The following is a 6,405-nucleotide window of genomic DNA, read 5'->3' as shown; positions in this document are numbered from 1 at the left end:
TGAGTTTTATGCTTTACCATTGAGAGTTATCTACACTCCATTTTGAATATATAATTTAAAATGATGTTAAATTGTAATAAAATATCAACAACCATCTCAAAACCATATATCTTCAAATTTTGTATAAACAATAAATGATTGCATAAGTGTGAAACATTAAGAGAGAACAAAGAAATATAAGTCCCAAATAAAGATGACACCAAACATTAGAAATTAAAATAAAAACATATAAAAAGAATTTGTCTAAAATAAAATTGATGATAATTTTTTGTTCGATAGATATTATTAATGAAATGAATACATGTCAGTGGGTCTGAAATGAAAAGGACGGGTTATAGAAACTCTTTAGATTGTTGTAGATTGTTGATGAAGTTGATTCTCAATTTATTGGCAAGGTCTTCAGAAATATAGTGTGACATGTGCGGATTGATAAAACTTCAAAATGGTTTATGACGACACATGATACAATGAGTATTAGCTGACTCCCTATTGAATACATATATTAAAAATCCTCAAATCCTTAAATAGATAAATAATATTTTGATTCATCTAACATTTTAACATTGATTTAAAAGTGTTCATGTCACAATCTATGTTTATCCTTTGACGTAGCCTTGATTTTATATTACAATGATTTATAAAAAATAATACAACAATTCTCAAACTACTCAGTCGTAATCAAACTATTGAAAACTTGTTACACCGTAACATGTTTTTATCGTTTTGTTAAGGCTCGAGCTATTTAGAGATTTTGTTATACAGTTTCTTGACGTATCATGTAAGTACAAAACCAAGACTAAATCAAAGGATAGAAATAAAATTAATCACAAACACAAATTAAATAATGTTTAAAAACGCACTAGAGTGGTAATTATAAACTCCCAACATAAGAATAAGAGAAACTTTTTTATACATAAAAATCAGTTATCTCAAATTATATTGAAATTATAATATAAAGAGCTAAAATAAAATATTTATAGATCTCTATCATCTTGAACAAATTTTGAATCACCGTTTAAACGATAATTGAATAAGTGGAAAATCTTTAAAGAAAACATAATTGAAACAATTTTAAGAAAAATAGTAAGTAATATAAATGGATCAAAATATTCGTAGCTTGGATTTCTCAATAATGAGATCCAACATAGTAGATCATCTGGAGAAAAATCTGTACTTCCCCATCACATAATATCGTAAATATAATTCTACTCGAATATGTCGAGACTAGATAGATAAGACACTTGGTTGAGATTGTAAAAAACAAAATGAGCTATAAAACATAACAATGGATAACGCAATGTAAAAGGATGAATACAAATAAGAGACTGAGAATAATGTTGAATGAGAGTATTATAAAAATAATAAAGAAAGAGGGTTTCTTATATAGGCGCAACAACATAAAAACCTAATTAATAAAAGTGTTTTTAGGTATAGTTAGAACATTTTTAGCACAAATATATATAATGGGCTTAAAATTACATAATATATTAGAATATGGGTCAAATATTTATCTATGTCCGAAAATTTGAGCATCGTCCAAAATATTGTTCAATTTGGAGCCCAAACTACAATTTGGGTGATAAAATTGTATCTTATTGGGCCGTATTAGAAAAAAATTATTAGAGGTTGCTATTTAACTTTTTTATTTTTAGAATAAATATTGAAAATGAGATGAATCATATATACTCTACTAGGTAAGAAATGGAAGTTCGGGGATATGTATTTTTTTTTTCCAATTTTAAACTGCAAAATCAAGCTTTATGTTAAAACATGTTTTATTGGATTCAGTACTAGAATCCATTTGGGATATAATTACTAAATTATTATAATACTTTCTTTTGGTTCTAAAAATTAAGATTATATTCCTAGAATAATAGTATCTTTTGAGGTAGTAAATTGAAAATTATAAAGGATTATTAATTATGGGGAGTAAGTAATGAAAAATGGAATTATGCATGGATTCGTCCTATTGCAAAATGAGCCAATACTACTTCCCATATCCCATTCCTCCTTGTTATATATAGTTCAAGACTTAAATGATAAGGATTAGAGAAGAGGGAATGAAGAGTTTATGCCAAATTATTTTTTGTATTCCTTATTATAATGATGATTCAAAAACATTTCACACTTATGTCATATGTCTTATACATAACAAATTTATAATCAAAATTATAATTCTTTGATTCTAACTTTTTTAAGTTATAGAGGACTTTTTAGGAAATAAATATATTGTCTTTTATATAATCAAACTTTATAAATGTCTCAAACTCTTGACGACAAATAAGAAGTTGAAGGTGGAATAGAAATGGTCATTAATTTAGCAGGTGACTTTAAGAATAAACCCTAATTATAATTGATTTAATATTTTTTTATAAATATTCAAACTTAGAACATTTATTACGAGTGTAACAAAGGTTACGTTAAGTCGTCATTTTACTTGAAAAACATGTAACATCTCGTGAAGAGTTTGTTAAGCATTTTAATAGGCTGTTTTTATTTTTTGTTATTTTCTGTTTTCTGTTTTATTTAAATATTATTTTGCTTTAAAAATTATTTTATACGACCTAATAGTAATGTTCTCACACAAATCTCTAACATTTTGCAACTTCTCACACAAAAAAGTGTTATTTAATTGTTCAATTTAATATTCTTCTTCTCTTGGCAAGCTTCTACAAGTTTGTAAATATATCTTTTTATAAATAATAGTTAATCTTTCAATATTTTGGTTTCAAGGTCTAATCACCAAATTTTGTAAATTCTATGATATTTTAGTTTGAATATTTTTTTTTATGTTTGTATATTTTACTGCCTTAAAAAATTTTAAAAGTAAAAAAAAATTATAAATCATCAAAAAAATATTATTTATAACATAAAGAAAAAAATATTATGGACAAAGATCTGTTTGGATTTTATTTTATTTTCAAATTTTTTTTATATGTAGCCTTTTCGAGCATTACTTTACACTTACACATATTTGAATTTTTTTTATTTTAGACCTAGAACTCATTACAATAACATAAATATGTGCTTTTAAAAACAGTTTGATACCAAAATTAGACACATTTAGGCTTAGATTCTCCTTGAATATTTTAAAATTGAATATATAAATAAATAAGATGTAAAATAAAAAAAATTAAAATTAGAAGACATTAAAATCTATTAAAGTAGAGACTTTAATGTGACCGGCATTTGAGACACGACTATCGAGTTATAATATTACTTTTTCAAGAAGTTCAATTTTTGTGTTACACAATTTATTGAATGTGATATTATTCTTTTCCTTTCCAATAAAATAAAATATTAATAGAGACAATAAGAAATTAAAAAATTATAATTTAATTATTATTTATTATAAATGAGTTAAATAATTAACATAATAAATAAATAATAAAATCTAAATATCCCTGGTGAGTTTTACGCTTTACCATTGAGAGTTATCTACACTCCGTTTTGAATATATAATTTAAAATGAAGTTAAATTGTAATAAAATATCAACAACCATCTCAAAACCATATATCTTCAAATTTTGTATAAACAATAAATGATTGCATAAGTGTGAAACATTAAGAGAGAACAAAGAAATATAAGTCCCAAATAAAGATGACACCAAACATTAAAATTAAAATAAAAACATATAAAAAGAATTTGTCTAAAATAAAATTGATGATAATTTTTTGTTCGATAGATATTATTAATGAAATGAATACATGTCAGTGGGTCTGAAATGAAAAGGACGGGTTATAGAAACTCTTTAGATTGTTGTAGATTGTTGATGAATTTGATTCTCAATTTATTGGCAAGGTCTTCGGAAATATAGTGTGACATGTGCGGATTGATAAAACTTCAAAATGGTTTATGACGACACATGATACAATGAGTATTAGCTGACTCCCTATTGAATACATATATTAAAAATCCTCAAATCCTTAAATAGTTAAACAATATTTTGATTCATCTAACATTTTAACATTGATTTAAAAGTGTTCATGTCACAATCTATGTTTATCCTTTGACGTAGCCTTGATTTTATATTACAATGATTTATCAAAAATAATACAACAATTCTCAAACTACTCAGTCGTAATCAAACTATTGAAAACTTGTTACACCGTAACATGTTTTTATCGTTTTGTTAAAGCTCGAGCTATTTAGAGATTTTGTTATACAGTTTCTTGACGTATCATGTAAGTACAAAACCAAGACTAAATCAAAGGATAGAAATAAAATTAATCACAAACACAAATTAAATAATGTTTAAAAACGCACTAGAGTGGTAATTATAAACTCCCAACATAAGAATAAGAGAAACTTTTTTATACATAAAAATCAGTTATCTCAAATTATATTGAAATTATAATATAAAGAGCTAAAATAAAATATTTATAGATCTCTATCATCTTGAACAAATTTTGAATCACCGTTTAAACGATAATTGAATAAGTGGAAAATCTTTAAAGAAAACATAATTGAAACAATTTTAAGAAAAATAGTAAGTAATATAAATGGATCAAAATATTCGTAGCTTGGATTTCTCAATAATGAGATCCAACATAGTAGATCATCTGGAGAAAAATCTGTACTTCCCCATCACATAATATCGTAAATATAATTCTACTCGAATATGTCGAGACTAGATAGATAAGACACTTGGTTGAGATTGTAAAAAACAAAATGAGCTATAAAACATAACAATGGATAACGCCATGTAAAAGGATGAATACAAATAAGAGACTGAGAATAATGTTGAATGAGAGTATTATAAAAATAATAAAGAAAGAGGGTTTCTTATATAGAGATATAGATTACTGAACAGCGGCGCAGCAACATGAAAACCTAATTAATAAAAGTGTTTTTAGGTATAGTTAGAAGATTTTTAGCCCAAATATATATAATGGGCATAAAAATATATAATATATTAGAATATGGGTCGAATTTTTATCTATGTCAGAAAATTTGAGCATCGTCCAAAATATTATTTAATTTGGAGCCCAAACTATAATTTGGATGATAAAATTGTATCTTATTGGGCCGTATTAGAAAAAAGTTATTAGAGGTTCCTATTTAAGATTTTTATTTTTAGACTAAATATTGAAAATGAGATGAATCAATTATAACTCTACTAGGTAAGAAATGGAACTTCGGGGATATGATTTTTTTTTCAATTTTAAACTGCAAAATCAAGCTTTACGGTAAAACATGTTTTATTGGATTTAGTACTAGAATCCATTTGGGATATAATTACTAAATTATTATAATACTTCTTTTTGGTTCTAAAAATTAAGATTACATTCTTAGAATAATAGTATGTTTTGAGGTAGTAAATTGAAAATTATAAAGGATTATTAATTATGGGGAGTAAGTAAAGAAAAATGGAATTATGCATGAATTCGTCCTATTGCAGAATGGGCCAATACTACTTCCCATATCCCATTCCTCCTTGTTATATATAGTTCAAGACTTAAATGATAAGGATTATAGAAGAGTGAAAGAAGAGTTTATGCCAAATTATTTTTTGTATTCCATATTATAATGATGATTCAAAAACATTTCACACTTATATCATAAGTCTTATACATAACAAATTTATAATCAAAATTATATTTCTTTGATTCTAACTTTTTTAAGTTATGGAAGACTTTTTAGGAAATAAATATATTGTCTTTTATATAATTAAACTTTATAAATGTCTCAAACTCTTGATGACAAATAAAAAGTTGAAGGTGGAATATAAATGGTCATTAATTTAGCAAATGACTTTAAGAATAAAACCCGAATTATAATTGATTTAATATTTTTTTATAAATATTCAGACTTAGAACATTTATTACGAGTGTAACAAAAGTTACGTTAAGTCGTCATTTTACTTGAGAAACATGTAACATCTCGTGAAGAGTTTATTAAGCACTTTAATAGACTGTTTTTGTTTTTGTTATTTTCCGTTTTCTATTTTATTTAAATATTATTTTGCTTTAAAAATAATTTGTACGACCTAATAGTAATGTTCTCACACAAATCTCTAACATTTTGCAAGTTCTCACACAAAAAAGTGTTCTTTAATTTTTCAATTTAATATTCTTCTTCTCTTGGCAAGCTTCTACAAGTTTGTAAATATCTTTTGATATATAATGGTTAAACATTCAATATTTTGGTTTCAAGGTCTAATCACCAAATTTTGTAAATTCTATGATATTTTAGTTTGAATATATTTTTTTTATTTTTTGTATATTTTACTGCCTTAAAAAATTTTAAAAGTAAAAAAAATTTATAAATCATTAAAAAATATTATTTATAACATAAAGAAAAAAAATATTATGGACAAAGATCTGTTTGGATTTTATTTTATTTTCAAATTTTTTTTATATGTAGCCTTTTCGAGCATTACTTTACACTTACACATATTTGAA

Source organism: Impatiens glandulifera, chromosome 5, assembly GCF_907164915.1.
Source record: "Impatiens glandulifera chromosome 5, dImpGla2.1, whole genome shotgun sequence".
Lineage (NCBI taxonomy): Eukaryota > Viridiplantae > Streptophyta > Magnoliopsida > Ericales > Balsaminaceae > Impatiens > Impatiens glandulifera.
This window is presented reverse-complemented; position numbering follows the sequence as displayed.